Source organism: Triticum dicoccoides, chromosome 6A (genome assembly GCF_002162155.2).
Source record: "Triticum dicoccoides isolate Atlit2015 ecotype Zavitan chromosome 6A, WEW_v2.0, whole genome shotgun sequence".
NCBI lineage: Eukaryota > Viridiplantae > Streptophyta > Magnoliopsida > Poales > Poaceae > Triticum > Triticum dicoccoides.
This window is the reverse complement of record NC_041390.1, coordinates 356,367,480-356,385,690: the sequence shown is the minus strand read 5'-3', so window position 1 is coordinate 356,385,690 and position 18,211 is coordinate 356,367,480.

The following is an 18,211-nucleotide window of genomic DNA, read 5'->3' as shown; positions in this document are numbered from 1 at the left end:
AATTTCAACATCATAGAATTAAATACCTATCCATGAATTGCTGAAGATGCGTCAGATCCTAAGCGTTTGTTGACTCTCTGAGAGAATCCATGTAGTAAACTGTGTTCTTGTTGGGAACAATGAATACCAATATTCAGTGATTGCTACATATTAAGAAAGCCATGAACTTACGAATTATGTCGAAATCTGAAAGACAATCAGTGTATGCATGGTTGTTTACTTGACTGACCGTTCATGATATGGCCAGAGAAACGATTCTGCGTAGGACGTGGTTTCGAAGATACGGACGACCGTGTTAATGGCCCACTCCCGTTCATCCTTACCATGTAGTGTTGTGCCATTTTCTAATGCAGGATCTACAAAATACACACTCTCCCTTTTTCTTCTCTGTGTATTCAAACCCCTGAGAGGAATAAAATGCAGTTAGTTGTTTATCATTTAGAGCCTTGTATGGAGAAGTTGATCGGAGTTGTTAATTACTTACAAAATCAGGCATCTAACAAGAGTGGCATCGAGCTCGTCGAAGTTGAAGAAGAGATGTAAGTCCTCGAAACCCACACTAATGGAACCAGCATCGTGTCGGAAATGATCTCTATTGTAGTGGACTGCATAACATGATGACCTGCTAACATTTGATCCATGCAATATTTATGTAACTCGTGGCAACTGGAGCTACACTCATCAAAGTATTCGCCAACAAGAAATGGCTGGCCATGGACATAATTGCAAGCTTCAAGTACATCTGCTTTATTTTTAGCAACCTGCAAAGATATTTCTTCATCATCCATGCCATCAGAAATAATATTACTCCCCGATTCAAACAACTTGTTGTTAATTTGGTTCTGGGTGATGAGTGCTTTAAGTAATAGGCAATCATTCTCTTTCCTCGTCGCTCTCATGGCTTGCTTCCTCGTGGGTGCAGCCTTTTTGGCCGCTTACTTCTTGGTACTTGAAGCACTTCTGGTACAACATCTGGTTGGCTGAAAGGTAGACTGACGAGCAGATGGTTTAGCTATGCCGGACTGCTGACCATGCGTTCAAGCTATGTCGGGTTTCTGCGCAGGTTGTGCTAACTTGTCGTTGTGCTGATGAGGTCGTGCCAACGCATTGGTTTGCTGATAAGGAAGTGTTGGCACATTGGCATGCTGATCACGTGGCTGAGGACCAACGAACTGATGAGCAGTCGGTTGTCGACCTACAGACTGCTAAGCAGGTGGTTCCGAAGCATCAGACTACTCAGCAGTCTGTTCCACCAGGTTGGTCTGCTGACCATGTGTTGCAGCTGGGTCTCCCCCCGCTGCTTCAACGGCCGGCATCTGAACTGGTGGTGCATCTTCAACAGTTGTAGGCCTTGCCACTGGCTGCTTTGGGGCAGACGATGACATGGCATGTACGACACAAAGTCGGGCCGGCTGATCACAGGTTGATGCATCAGCTGTTGGATTACGAGTATTAGGTTCTTTGGGGGAAGCATGCGAGAGCTGCTGTGGTAGGGAGAGCGCACCGGTTGAGTGGCGACATTGGTTGCTCTTGGCGGGGATTCAGGGATCTCATCCATGAATTCTATTTCCTTTTGTGGCCACTGGATGTGATGTAACTGTATTTTCCCACGGTCCTTTGCTCATCGAAGTCTCCTAGGACATTCTTCTCGGCAAATTTATTGAATCCAGGCTTTACTTCAGTCACCTAGCACTTCACACAGCCCGGCTTCAATGGCACATTGTTCAACAAGAGGCCCTCTTCCAAGAAGGGTGGGCAAACCCAGGCTGTTGCACATTTTAATGTACATTCATAATGTTAAGCACGCCCTTCAGTCTATCTTTCATTCCAGATAGATCAGATATAGCATTATCATGAGTAGTTGCAGTCTGAGTGTCGCTGGGGTCAGCTGATGCACATCTACTCTTGTGCGGTGTTGTCGTGCAATAACCAGCATCCTCCATGCCCGCCTCCCCTCCCAGCTGCTGGCTATCTATCATGTTAGAGTCTTCTGCATCATCATTGACTCCTCAATATCCTTTCGAACAGCTGGATACATGTCCTTCCTCAACCTTTCATACAATTCATTCTGCTTCATCTCACTCCTTGCTTTTTTCATGCTGAGCCTCTCTTCTTTGCTGAGTGTGAAAGCCCTCTTGTGCAGGACATTAACACCTATACCCCTTGCACGGCCGGGGGCTCTCTTGTTTCCAGAGCATCGGATAGAATGTCACATGGCCATGAGTTCCTGTAGAACCTTCTAGGGATCTTGGAAGCCTTTAACATCATGCGATGCAGTTCTTCATCATGTGAGTTTTCAAAGTAATAAGTTCCGTCATCATGCCTCCTTGCACGTACCCGCAAGTAGTCTCTAGCGCGTTTGCCCCTGATGTCACTAATGGCCGGTTTCCCACCCGCTGCTACTGCTTCTTTGTCCTCCTGGTCCCATATCGGTTTCATGCCATAGTATCCTGCCGCACCCATGCGGTGGGGGTGTGTGTTCGTCTTCTGAAGTTTTGATTGCTTGGCACTCTTCTCAACAAACTTTGTAGTTGCCCTGACCATTTTGAATATTTCCTAGTCCGCCTTTGTAATTTGGGGGTATGCGGGGATTGGGTCCTTGCCTTCACTCAAGTACTTCTTGTACAACACGTGCTTCCAGTTTCTCTAATCATCCCTAGCCTTCTTCAGTGCAGCATTTTTGACCTGCATTCTCCACTACTCTGGAATGTTGAAGTGGTCCATGATATCTCGAACTATCCTTTGATGTGTTTCTGTGTCAGCCTTCCGAAACCCCAGCAGATTAATGTTGAGCCTTTGCCCTGCCAACAAATCCACACACACTCCTGATCCTCGTGCGTGCTTTATCTAGTTTAGTTGGAGCCCAAGACTTTAAAATGATCTCGGTTACTTCATATACACCTTTAGGCTAGTGTGTGGGCATCCTTGGAGCGTTCCTCTGTGTCCTCACCGGAAGGGTAATTGCTGCAGCTCTATCCCATTCAAGATTACTTGATCCCTCACCATCTGCTGAAGACCTAGGATTGTCAGAATCGGATGAAGATACATCGCGTGAAGCATGAGTGTCATCGCTGCTACTCGGCATCTACAGATAACACATGCGAAACTTAGGAAAGGAGGATAAGCATAAAACTAACAACTTGGCATCAAGTTGTCTAAACATGTCATGCAATAATTTAGAAAATGTACGGCTTATTTGTTAAGTTTGTGTGACTCGGGTGCCCACGATCTGTAAATCATCAATAACCTATTGGAACAAATATAGCCTATATGAACTAGTTAGGAAGGTAGATAATGAACATATATACGCTGTCCATTATTTTATTGCCAATTTGGGAACATACGGAACGAAATAGGAAGAGGGATTGCGAGGAAATTTGCCTCACCGTGATGGAGAGCAGTAACTAACAGGTTTCTAAATGCAAACCTGGCGGGACCAGGAGAGAGGCGGGGGTTATAGGATCGATATGCTCGAGGGTGGCTGGCAAGCAAACGAAGACGACAAGTACTGGGCAGCCACTTGTTGGGAACGGCAATGGAGGTAGGGTTGACACCAAAGAGCGGGCACACGGTCAGGGTGAGCACGGCAGCGCCAGAGAGGTTTCTGCTGTGGATCTGGGGGAGGGGGAGCTGGCGATGGAGATTGGGTGGACTAATTGAGTGAAATATGGGTGAGCGGTGGGGGGATGTTGGCGGCCTAGGTGAAAAGGGTGAAAACATATCCCCGGTCGCTGCGCGGAAAGGCCTATGCAAACAGTTGCCTCTAAGCGCTTGTGTGCACAAAAAGCTTAATTTCGTTTGAACTGAAGACTTGAGTTCATCGTTTCACCTCTAATTTTTCCCCACGGTAAGCAATCACCATTATACCACAGGTTTGATTTGCTGGCGCATTTTAGGTTTCGTGTGCTATATTTAAGACTTTTTTGGGCATTTACCGTGCATTTTGGCATATAAATCAAATCCTAGTTGGACTGCATTTGATGTCGAAAGGGATGAGGATTGTCGTTCGATCTGGGAGGATCCAATGGTGCAGACGTACGATGCGAGGTGTTTGGGTTCTGGCCAATCAGAACGCATGAGTCAGATCACGCGCGCAGCAAGGGGGCATCGGCCAAGGTTTGGTAGGCACGCGGCTTTTGTGAGTGAACTGTGTGGTATTGGCAAACATTTACATGAACTAACAACATATTTTTGTTTGAATGAAAACAAGAGTTCTTCGTTTCGCCTCCAAATTGTTTTCCACGGTAAGAAATCACCATTGTAACCTATGGTTCGGTTTTCTGGTGCATTTGAGGTATCATTTGCTATATTTGAGTAATTTTCTATACTCGCAACTACACGTGGGTGATAGCTAGATCATTTGTGTGTCACTTTGGGAGTTTTCATTCATTGTTCGAGAAATGGGAAAAAATGAAATAGTTTAGCCGCAGGGTGCGGCCAGAGGCGTAGGCCTTCTTGGTATTTCAATTGTAGGAAATGCATATAGAGTACGGAAATAACGAAAATTGGTGTGTCACCATGGCGTGCTCTCAGTATCCCACAGAAACATTTTGGTAAAGTTTAGCACAAGTTTTGATGCTCACTCCTTCCAAATCGGAGCATCTCACAAGAAGGATCGTAGTTTCCAAAAGAAGACGCGGCACTTCGGACTCCAATCGTCGGTGACTACATCATTCCGCCTCGAATTTTGTTCATGGTAAACAATCACATATATACCCTAGGTTTGATTTTCAGGCCCATTTTAGGTGTCGTCTACTATATTTAAGTCATTTTTTGCGCTTACCTTGCATTTAGTGCAGATAATATCAAAACTATACTACAACTACATCTGGGTGTTAGTTAGCAAAGAAGGTGTACAAATCATTTGTGTGTCTCTTTGCGAGTTTTCATCCATTGTCCAAAAAATGGGGACAAGTTTCAAACATTTCGGCCGCGAGGTGCGGCCACCGGTGAAGGCCTAGTTGGTATTTTAATTACAGGGAATTCAGATGGAGTCCAGACATCATCAAAATCGGCTTCTGCCCGTGCCATGCTCTCATGACCCTGTGGAAAAAAATTGGTGAAGTTTGGCACAAGTTTTGTTGATCGCTCCATGCAAACTGGAGCATCTCACAAGAAGGATCGTGGTTTCCAAAAGGAGACGTGTCAATTCAAAATCCAGTGGCTGGTGACATCATCGTTTGGCCTCACAAAAAAATTCACGATACGCAATCACCATTATACCACGGGTTTGATTTTCTAACATATTTTCAGGTATCGTTTGCTATATTTAAGACATTTATTGAATTTAACATGAAATTGTGGATATAAATAAAATCACAATCAGAACTACATGTGATGTTGAAAGGGATGAGGATTGTCGTTCGATCAAGGAGAATCCAACGGTGCACACGTATGATCTGTGGGGTTTGGGTTCTGGCCAATCAGAACACACGACTCAGATCGCGCGAGCGGCAAGGGGGCATTGGCCATGGTTTATTAGGCACACTGATTTCGTGAGTGAACTGTGTGCTATTTGAAAACATTTACATGAACTAACACCATATTTTTGTTTGAATGAAAACATGAGTTCATCGTTTCGCCTCCAATTTTTTCCACGGTAAGAAATCATGATTGTGCCCTACGGTCTCGTTTGCTATATTTGAGTCATTTTTTTCACATATATATATATAGTAGCAACTACGCGTGGTTGTTAGCAATATCATTTGTGTGTCTCTTTGCGAGTTTTCATTAATTGTCTGAGAAATTGGAAAAAAATTCAAACAGTTCGGCCGTAGGGTGCGGCCATAGGCGTAGGCCTTGTTGGTATTTTAATTACAGGAAATGCATATAGATTTCAAAAATAACGAAAATCATTGTGTCACTATGGCGTGCTCTCACGATCGCATGGGAAAAAATTGGTAAATTTTGGCACAAGTTTTGGTGCTCACACCTTCGATATCGGAGCATCTCACAAGAAGGATACCAGTTTCCAAAAGGAGAAGCGGCACTTCGGACACAAATCGTCAGTGACTACATTGTTTCCCCTCGGAGGAAAATCATGGTAAACAATCACGGATATACCCTCGGTTTGATTTTCTGGCCCATTTCAGGTCTCGTCTGCTATGTTTAAATCATTTTTTGCACTTACCTTGCATGTAGTGCAGATAAAGTCAAAACCCTACTACAACTACATGTGGGTGTTAGTAGGCTACTTAGGCTACTCATATATACTAGTATCATGCATATGATACTAGTGTATGATACTAACTTTATAGTGCATAGTATCATAGAGTAGTATCATAGATGATCATTTTTATTACCATGCATGACACAAATTAGCATCACATTTAACATGATATGGTATCTACCTATGTTACTCTAACCCTCTCTATGTTCTTTAATTCTTTGCCACGTCAGCATATTTGCTATTTTCGAGTGCATGATACCGGCATTATACCACCACTATGGCCAGCCTTATAGTGGGGAGTATCATACACTAGTATCATGCATTTGATACTAGTGTATGATACTACCTTCATAGTGAGTAGTATCATAGATGACCGTATTTATGGACATGCATGACACAAAGTAGTATACCATTTATTATGTTACGATATCTACTTATCTTACTCTAACCCACTCTCCCATCTTTAATTCCTTGCCAGATCATCATATTTGCTATTCCTGAGTGCATGATACTGGATATGATACCCCCACTATGGCCAGCCATAGCAAAGAAGGTGTATAAATCATTTATGCATCGCTTTGCGAGTTTTCATCCATTTGACCGAGAAGCGGGGAGAAGTTTCAAACGTTTCAGCCACGAGGTGCGGGCACTGGCGTAGGCCTAGTTGGAATTTTAATTACAGGAAATTCAGATGGAGTCTGGACATCATCAAAATCAATGTCTGCCTGTGGCGTGCTCTCATGACCCTGTGGAAAAGAATTGGTAAAGTTTGGCACAAGTTTTGATGATCGCTCCTTCCAAACCGGAGCATCTCACATGAAGGGTCATGGTTTCCAAAAGGAGACGTGTCAATTCAAACTCCAGTGGCTGGTGACTTCATCATTTGCCCTCATAAAAATTTCCATGGTACATAATCACCATTATACCACGGGTTTGATTTTCTGGTGCATTTCAGGTATCTTTAGCTATATTTAAGACATTTTTTGAGTTTAACGTGCATTTTGTGCATAAAAATAAAATTACAACCGGAACTGCATTTGTTATCGAAAGGGATGAGGATTGTCATTTGATCTGGGAGCATCCAAGGGTGCAGACGTACGATCCGTGGGGTTTGGGTTCTGGCCAATCAGAGCGCACGACTCAGATTGCGCGTGCAGTTTGGTCGACACACGGCTTTCAAGAATGAACCATGTGCTATTCGCAAACCAGATTGCTTATCTTCTGTTCATACATACTGGAGTGAGATCAATTGAGTGTGCTACCTCTATGGTATAATAATAATAATAATAATAAGCAGTTCATATTCATTGTCTGAGTTGACAACATATCATGGTCAACATATATAATGGTTCTTACATAAATAGAAAACTGGGCATAACTCACAAATTCAGTACATGCGACGGTTCTAAATTGAACAAATTAAGTTGCAGGGTAGGCATAAATACTAGTCTTACTGCTTAACTCCCATGTACATGGGGGAACTAGGATCATTACGTTGACCCTGAATGAACTTGGATTTTCTGATGATTTCACGCTTCTCTATTAGAGGGGTGCGTGATCCCTTGGCTGGAAACTCAGCAAATTCATCGTACTCGTCCTCATCGGCAACATCCTCGACACCCAGTACCCTCGTCTTCCCATGCATCACTGCATGGCAGCTCTTATGCAAGGAGTCTTCCGCATAGAAAATCTGGGTAGCATCACTGGCAAGAAAGAACGGGTCCGCGTGATATGCCATCGTTGTCTTGTTAACACAGGTCTTCCTGTAATCATCAACCTTTACTTGACCAAGAGGGATCCATGTGCACCTGAAAAATGCCATCTAGACTTTCACATAGTTAAGCTCACAAATCTCTTTCATGGTTCGATAGTATACCCTTTTATCAGCTTCATTTACAGTCATGCATTCTATTCGAACAGAGCAGTTCTGATATGAGGTCTTCTCATCATGTTCCTCAGTTTAAAACATGTAGCCATTTATGTCATATGATTGGTACGTCAACACCGTAGGTGATGGCTTTCGGGCCAACCACATAGCAATGTCATCGATGGATCCTTGTGCCAAACGATTCTTCAGCCATTTTGCGTAGTTCTTTGTGTGCTCCTTCATCTCCACATATGATGGATACACCATTGGTAAGAAGCTTTGGTATACTGATAACCCACAAGTATAGGGGATCGCAACAATTTTTGAGGGTAGAGTATTCAACCCAAATTTATTGATTTGACACAAGGGGAGCCAAAGAATATTCTCAAGTATTAGCAGCTGAGTTGTCAATTTAGCCACGCCTGGAAGACTCAATATCTGCAGCAAAATATTTAGTAGCAAAGTAGTATGGAAGTAACGATAATTGTGGCAAAAGTAACAGTAGCAGTTTTGTAGCAATCGTGACAGTGGCAACGGAAAAGTAACTTAGCAAAGATCAATATGAAACAAACTCGTAGGCAATGGATCAATGATGGATAATTATGTTCGATGACATTGATCATGCAACAGAACTAGCTCCAATTCATGAATATAATGCATGCATGTATTCTGAATACAGTCATACGTGCATATGGAAAAGAACTTGCATGACATATTTTTTTTCCTACCCTCCCGTGGCAGTGGGGTCCTATTGGAAACTAAGGGATATTAAGGCCCCCTTTTAATAGAGAACCGGACCAAAGCATTAGCACTTAGTGAATACATGAACTCCTCAAACTACGGTCATCACTGGTAAGTGTCCCGACTATTGTCATTCCATGGTTGCCGGATCATAACACGTAAGGTGACTATAACTTGCAAGATAGTATCAAGAACACAAATATATTCATGAAAACATAATAGGTTCAGATCTAAAATCATGGCACTCGGGCCCTAGTGACAAGCAATTGGCATAGCAAAGTCATAGCAACATCTATCTTAGAACATAGTCGATACTAGTGATCAAACCCTAACAAAACTAACTCTATTACTCCCTTCGTCCCATAATATAAGAACGTTTTTGGCACTACACTAGTACCAAAAACGTTCTTACATTGTGAGACGGAGGGAGTAAATGGTAAATCTCATCCAACCCATCACCATCCAGCAAGCTAACGATGGGATTACTTGGCATGGTAGTGAGCATTGTGAAATTGCTGATGGAGGATGGTTGATGATGACGATGGCGACGATTTCCCCTTTCCGGAGCCCCGAACGGACTCCAAATCTGCCCTCTCGAGGAAGAACAAGGCTTGGGGGTGACTCCGTATCATAAAACACGATGAATCCTTCTCTGCATTTTTTTCCCTGAACGTGAATATATGGAGTTGGAGTTGAGGTCGGTGGAGGTCCAGGGGGCCCACAAGGACAGAGGGTGCGCCGCCCACCCTTGTGGCTAGGGTGTGGGCCCCCTTCGGTTGATTCTTTCGCCAATATTTTTTATTTATTCCAAAAATAATCTCCGTGAAATTTCAGGTCATTCCGAGAACTTTTATTTCTGCACAAAAATAACACCATGGCAATTCTGCTAAAAACAGCGTCAGTCCGGGTTAGTTCCATTCAAATCATGCAAATTAGAGTCCAGAACAAGGGCAAAAGAGTTTGGAAAAGTAGATACGATGCATACGTATCAACTTCCCCAAGCTTAACCCATTGATTGACCTCAAGCAATTCAGTTGACAAATTGAAAGGATAAATATCAACTTTTACAAACTTTGTTTGATCTTGTTGTTGCAAATATATAAAGCCAGCATTCAAGTTTTCAGCAATATTCACAATAGCATTTAGGTCTCACATTTACTCATATCAATGGCATAATCAACTAGCGAGCAATAGTAATTAATCTCGGATGACAACACTTTCTCAAAACAATCACGATATGATATAACAAGATGGTATCTCGCTAGCCCTTTCCGAGACCGCAAAACATAAATGCAGAGCACCCCTGAAGATCAAGGACTGACTAGACATTGTAATTCATGGTAAAAGAGATCCAGTCACAGTCATACAGAATATAAATTAATAACAATGTGAATGACAGTGGTGCCCTCTAACTGGTGCTTTTTATAAGAGGATGATGACTCAGCAATAAAAGTAAATAGATAGGCCCTTCGCAGAGGGAAGCAGGGAATTGCAGAGGGAGCTCGAGTTTTTAAATAGAGAGGAATAATATTTTGAGCGGCATGCTTTCATTGTCAACATAACAACCAACAGATCTCTGTATCTTCCATGCTACATACACTATAGGCGGTTCCCAAACAGAATGGTAAAATTTATACTCCCCCACCACCAACAAGCACATTCCATGGCTGGTCCTAAACAACGGATAACATCCAACTAACAACAGTCCTGGGGGAGTTTTGTTTGCAATTATTTTGATTTGATTTGAGCATGGGACTACGCATCCCGGTTACCAGCCATTTTCTCGTGAATGATGAGTGGAGTCCACTCATCGTGAGAATAACCCACCTAGGATGGAAGATATTGACAACCCTAGTTGCTACATGAGCGATTCGAGCATACAAAATTGATTATCATTTGAAGGTTTAGAGTTTGGCACTTGCAAATTTACTTGGAACGGCAGGTAAATATCACATATAGGAAGGTATGGTGGACTCATATGGAATAACTTCGGGTTTATGGAAGTGGATGCACAAGCATTATTCCCGCTTAGTACAAGTGAAGGCTAGGAAAAGACTGGGAAGCGACCAACTAGAGAGCGGCAACAGTCATGAACATGCATTGGGATTAACCAACACTGAATGCAAGCATGAGTAGCATATAAATCACCATGAACACAAATATCGTCTAGGCTATGTTGATTTTGCTTCAACTACATGCGTGAACATGTGCCAAGTCAAGCCACTTGAATCATTCAAATGAGGATACCATCCTATCATACTACATCACAACCATTATAATTTTCAGGTTGGCACGCAAGGTAAACCATTATAAACTCCAAGCTAATTAAGCACGGAATGAGTAACTATAAGCTCTAATTGTCATTGCAAACATGTTTCATTCATAATGGGCTGAATCAGGAACAATGAACTAATCATATTGTCAGGACCCCGATTCTAAGTCACACCAATCTAGCATGTAACACCTCATATCACTTTGCGGCCTCACGCACGGTATTCCCACGGGTGTCGCCTTACCATGGCCCGGGATCGTTTGCGCCTTTTGGCTCACGTATATGATAGTGTCGCTAGCATCCATATGACAGAGAACCCGGGCCGACATGACTAGTCATGAACCCAAAGTGGCACTAACTTACGGGGACAGGCATACATGAATCAATATCGAGCATGTCGGTCAGCAGCATGTGACTCCGGGCTATAGCAACTGGGCTAACAGGACTCTGGGCACCCGGGCTGTAGCAGGCTAGCAGGACTCCGGATGTCACCGCGTGACATTTCCCCGAAGGGACAGACACAGGAATGAAGTGAATCACATGACAACTAGTCTAAGTGTTCCGGAGCAGTGGTGCTGGGCTAGCAGGACTCCGGTGAACAGGGCTGTAGCGGACTACTATGGCTAATGGAAGCACAAGACTACATTTCCCCACAGGAGAGGCTACCAAGGATAAACAACTAGGTTGTCGGATCCCACACATACCAAGCATTTCAATCATACACACAATATGCTCGATATGTGTAAATACAACATGGCATCACAACAAAACTCTATGACTCAAAGTATTTATTCATTAGGCTCCGAGGAGCGAGATATTACAAACATGGGTCTCATGACCCAACATACAGAGCATACAATCAACAAGCACATGCGAAAGCTTAACTTGTCTGAGTACAGACAACTACAAATGAAGAAGGCTGAGAAGCCTGACTATCTACAAGACACTCCCAAGGGTACAAGATCGTACCTGAGGTAACGAGCTAAATGTCGAAGTCCAAGCGAAACTACTAGTGAGACTAGAAGTCTCTCTGCAAAAACGTAATTAAGCAAACGTGAGTACAAATGTACTCGGCAAGACTTATATCAGAACTAACCACATATGTATCATTATCAACAAAGGGATGGTGGGGTTTAACTGCAGCAAGCCAGCTTTGACTCGGTGGCTATCCTAAACTACGACTGCAAGTAACTCTTTTGTGGTGGCGCACACGAGTCCACATATTCACCATATCAAGACACCACTATGGATTCGCTCTCGTCTCCCTATGAGAACGCCATCCATAGCACTCACGCTTATCTTGCGCATTTTATAGTATCCACTTTCACTTGTCTATGAACTATGCATGGGGTCCAAGTTTCCATATCCGAGGAATCCGGCTATTCGAATAGATAATGATAACCCTGCAGGGGTGTACTTCTTCACACACACTCTCGCCACTTACCACCATGTACACGTCGTGTATCTCGGCAACCTTCAAGCGGAAACCTGGTGAGGGAGTCGGCCACGACCTGACTAATCACACAAGTCTCTCGTCCAGGTTTATTGCCTATTCGGGTTCCATCCGCAAGGAGATCCGGCCGGGGTGTCGCTCACGGCCCCAAACGATGTGTACAGGGTTCCCAAGCCCACCATCCGGGTGCCACTTGGTACACCGGGCCATTGTGCCTAGTCTGTCCCAAGCCCACCTGTACTGGGTGCCACTTGGTAGACTACTAACACTACCTACAAACACCAGAAACTAGTTGCAACTCCTGGACAGAGATCGATTTGATTAATAAGTCGAGAGAGCTTGGAGCGCCCGAAGCCCAATGTGTGGTAGTAACTGTTCATGGATCACAAACACAGAACTCAGTTCCTGAGGACGGCTGCAATGAGACAACCCACCATGTACTCCTACATGGCCTCTCACCGCTACCTTTACCAAATCGTGTTCACACACTTAGCTCTCAATAGTAGGACATGTTCACAACTTTCCAATTCATCCCCGATGAATCAGACCTGACACAACTCTAAGCAATAGCAGGCATGAAAAACAAGCATGAATGAGTAGGCACATCAGGTCTCAAACAACTCCTACTCATGCTGGTGGGTTTCATCTATTTACTATGGCAATGACAGGTCATGCAGAGGAAAGGGGTTCAACTACCGCAGCATGTAACAGTTGAAATGTTGTCGTCCTAATGCAGTAAAAGAGAGCAGGAGCGAGAGAGTGGGATTGTAACGGAATGAACAAGGGGGTTTTTCTTGCCTGACACTTCCGAAGATAGTATAGCTCTTCATCGGTGTTATCGATCACATCACTGGAACATACGTCTACAGAAAGGGAACCACCACCGGCAAACACAAAAGAAACAACATTCACTACAATGCACAATCAAATGAATGACATGTCATGTTAAGGAACTGAATTCACCTAATGCAATATCTAGCCAAGTTAATTGAAGTGGAACTCAAACAAGATCGAATTCCAACTCCAAATGTGATTTCATAAATTGCCCTAATCATCATTTGTCCTATTCAGTGAGTGTAACTTGTTCAGACATGCATGATCATGGCATAAAAAGATTCTTCATATTTTTCTGATCATTTTCCATATATAAATTATTTGATTTGGAGTTACGGTTGAATTTCTATGATTTTTAGAAGTTTAGGACATTTTCTAAATTAATAAATCATTTATGATTTATTTAAAATTCCAGAAAATAAATACTGCGTCAGCCTGACATCATCATGATGTCAGTGGGTCAACGAGGCACCGTCGAGGTCAAATCTGACATGTGGGGTCCACACATCAGTGACTACCTAACTAACCTAAGTTTAATTAGAGCTTGGGCCCGCATGTCAGTGTCTAATCTACTTAACTAAGTTAATTAACACTAACTAAACCTAACATTAATTAAACAGGGGGCCTGGACCCACACGTCGGTGGGTCAGGGGAAAGTCAAACCCTGGTCAAAACGGGGTCAACCCCGCCGGAGTTGACCCGCGGCTTGTCGCCGGCGACCTCACAGAGCGGCGGAGGCGCTCGGAATTCGTCGTCCGACATCCTCTCGACCCGCGGTTTGGCTCTATGGACTGCTAGGCGTGCGCCGTGTCCAGGGAAACACACGAGAGGGGGCGGGTGGTCGGAGTCGACGGCACTGACGAGCAGAGCGGTGCCGGAGTTCGGACATCGATGCCACAGGGCACGGCAGGAGCAACATGTTGCCGCTACGGACCCGTGGTGATGCACTAAGCGTGGTGATGCGCTCGGTTTCGAGCTTAGGTGGAAGTGGCCTCGGCAGCGAGGAGCTCAGGAGGCGGCGCATGCGGGCGAGCGCGGTGTGGCGGCTACGGCGTGCAGCAGAGCAAACAGGGAGGGGGACAAGGAGCAGGAGCTCACGGCGAGTGCAGAGGGCGTCGAAACGGGCTCGGGGAAGGATTGCAGTTGGCGGGGCGGCGAAGTTGATCTCCCCGTCGGGAGGTTGAAGACGAGCCCAGTGAGGACGTTCGGGGCTTCTGGCGGGGCGTGGCTCAGTGAGGGTGTCGAGGACGAAGTGGCGGAGCTTCTAGGCTGCTCGAGAGGACGAGGGAGAGGCGTTGGCTGCGGTGGTGCTCGTCGGCGGCAGCGGCAGCGCTCGGACTACGTGTGAGGGAGAGAGACAAGGAATGGGAAAGAGCACGGGGAGAGTGGGGAGAGGTGCGGGGGAAGCAGGAGACCGCGTGGCGCTCGGGGCTGGCTCCAGAAGCAGCGGAAGCAGGAGGTGGAGCTCGGGCGCGCGCGCGTCGACATGGCGTCGTCCTCCTGGCAGGAGCTAGGAGATGACTGGCAATGTGGGCTGGGCCGCCTGGCTTTGCCTAGTTGGGATGCTACAGTGGTGGGCTGTGCAGGTAAGTGCTCTGTCTTTTTCTATTTTCTGTTTTTCTGTTTTGTTTTAATTATTTTGCCACTGATTCAAATTCAAAGTAAATCAAAGCATGGCAAAACCTTCTAAATATCTGTATGTTGCCATTATGGACTTTTCCAAAGGCACATAAATAATTTCAGGGACTTTTGAAATATATTCTATATAAAATTAATATAATCCAAAAGTCAAATACTTATTGATTTAATTTCAAAGGTCCAAAATAAATATCCCTGAGACTCCAAAAATATTGGTTGAGTTTTACTTCTTCCCAATATTTTTATAGCTTAATAGGAACATTTTCTTGGGTTTTTTTGAAGCAATTTTTAATGTTGATCATTTTTTAGAAATGGTCTCTGAGGCTTTCCACTTTCCCCAATTCACATTTAAAAGGAATTTAAACATGATGCATGGATGCCACTCACTGATGCAACTAATTACAAAGCAGAAATCTAGGGTTGTGACAACTCACCCCTACTAAACAAGAATCTCGTCCCGAGATTCAAGACGTGAGGTAAGAAGACAGAGGGGACACAAAGCTAGCACTATCTTCATGATCCAACTACCCTCATCGAAGATGTTGATTCGTCCTAACATAATGATCTTGGTATCTTTTCCTTCGAGATCTTTGTCTAACACGGTGACGACAGAGAGAAACTCTATAGAAATCGATCTCCTTAAAGATCGAGCAACTCACGGAATAAGACATTGAACATCTCCTGAGCTGAGAGACAAAACACGACTTAAAAAGGACGGAAGAACGAGTTGACGAGGGTTTCAAAGTAGCAAGGGAAAATTGTCATGATTCCATAACGGAGTACCTCAGGGAAGGTGACTCGTGGAATTACTCCCTTAAGTGGCAAAAAGAATTACTTTTGATATAGAGATCATTGAAACTCTTTATACCAGCCTAAGACAATCACAATCGATCGTTTGGCGGAGTTCAAGGGATGGCATATCCGGATTCGAATGGATGATTTGGACTAACTTGTTCAAGACAACGCGATGGATGATTTTGCTTATCATTAGAAATGGATGGGACCCATGGTAGGACCACTTTTGAAGATGATCCTGGGCAGCAACTGCTGAGAAGGGCAGCCCACGGGAATTGGCACAATGGCGGTGCAAGCTGGGAACAAAATGCAACTGTTGGGAATGTTCCAACCATCATATCTGCCTGAGATTCGGATCCGACTGGTGATAGGATACTTCAGACTCAACATGTCTAAAAAGAAAGTTTGCAACACAGATCGACGAGATGACGTTGCGAGATTCTCGGGAAATGAACTATGATGGCAAGCTCCAAAACATGAGCTGGTTCTGCTACAAACCTGTGAACACGCTACCCAAGACAAGCATGACCACGTAGTAGTCTTATAATAAAACACTACCGAGTTCAGGTGGGGAACCATCATCGAGGATATCGAAGTCCTTGCGTAAGTCTAGCTCTTAAGAAGAAACTTCTTCTCCTCGAACAAATCAATCAGTGGCTTGGTGTGCTAGTAACACATACAGAATGGAGGCGGCCAACCTATCAAACCATAGAGTACTTCACACATATGCATGACTAACTTGGGATGATCCGAGAGGAAACGAAAACAATCTTTCACGAACTCACGGCGGCAGCTTGCACCAAATGCACAAGAATTCGAGGAAGTCACTTCTTCCATTCAAGCATAAGCTTCATGAACGGAACACGAAGGAGTTGCTTACAAAGTTTTCAACACTAGGTTGATGTTCAACATGAATCATGGGGGAGACAAAATGCTCCTGATGGGCTCAACAGCAACTCATCAGAATTTCCATATCGCTGGACTTCCACCATCATATGAACACGGTGATAGCATTGGTCAGACCAAAAGATGTAATGGTGTATGCTCGAGGGATCAAGCATGATTAAGACAACATTACGAACATCGTTGGTTCTGATTTGACTTGATGATAGCCCATACTCAAGTCAAAGTTTTGACAAGGCAATAAATCCAACAACTGATCACGAGGAACAATTGATGGAGATATCATCTTTTTTCAACACACACACAACACACAAGGATATCCCTTTGGAGATGAACTAAGCGGGACAAGCTTTCATCTTCCAACTCTCCAAGTTGTTCAGGGATATCCTACACAGGTTCTTGGAGAAGGGTGGTTTATTAGAAAACCAACTTGATCGCGAGCTCAACATAACGGTCAGGGGGAAACCTAGTGATACTTCCGAGAAGATAATCAGAAAATCACGAACCACCGATATGTTACTAAGCTCGAGAACGATCTTGCTTTTTAGACAAGATGATATGATCAAAAGAGCAAGGGATTCAATCCTAACTCAAAGATCGAAGAATGCACCAGAAATAAGAACAAGGTAGCACGATCAATCCTAGAATAGTGTTTCGATAACCAACATGCTAAGAATGATATTAGTGTCCATTAACTACCAAGCAACACGGTTGCTAGGAGTATTGATTTCGCACATCATGGTTCACTTGCCAGCATTCCGGTTGCGGCAACACGGGACCGAGGAATGAAAAATGATGGCAAGAAGTATCACTGTGTCAAGAATTCATGAGAGATGGTGCAATTCTCATGAAAATTCTAACATAAAGGGGGTAATACTCCAGGGTAGAACAGAGCAAAAGCTGGATTGGCATTTGATCTACAGAACACAACTACTTTGACCCAATCCTGGATATGGATGAGGTACTGGAGTTTGTTTCTCCTAGTCGTTCTGAAATAGAATGGCTTAACGGACCACAAGTATAATAAGCATAGATAACACGGATGCACAATTACTCATGACTATCAATTGATAGACGATGGTCGGAATACAAATGAAGAGGGACAACTCAAGAGGACATATATCTTTCTGAGTTGTGGATGCATAGATTAATATGTCGAACCAAGTTCAACAGGTTTCTTCCAGATAACCCATGTAGAAAGGTAGAACTGGCAGATTCACAATGTAAAATGGAGAACTCATCAAGAGCACTCTGGTTGTGATCTTTTGGTTCAAAAGAACTTCTGCCATAAGCAGTTCATGGAATTGGAAGAAGGAAATACCACGAACCTCGAGGATTATCGCAAAGGTTACTAATATCCTAAAGGAACTAGCAAACACTATCAACAGGAGGTGAGTGGAGTGAATCTCGGGTTCAAAACCCAGGAATAGAATACCTACTAACTAAATAACATCACGAGATGCTTATGAGAATGATGGCCAGAATCATCACACGTGGAACACAAAACATTGCTAGATTACTGAGTGGTTCTTGAAGACA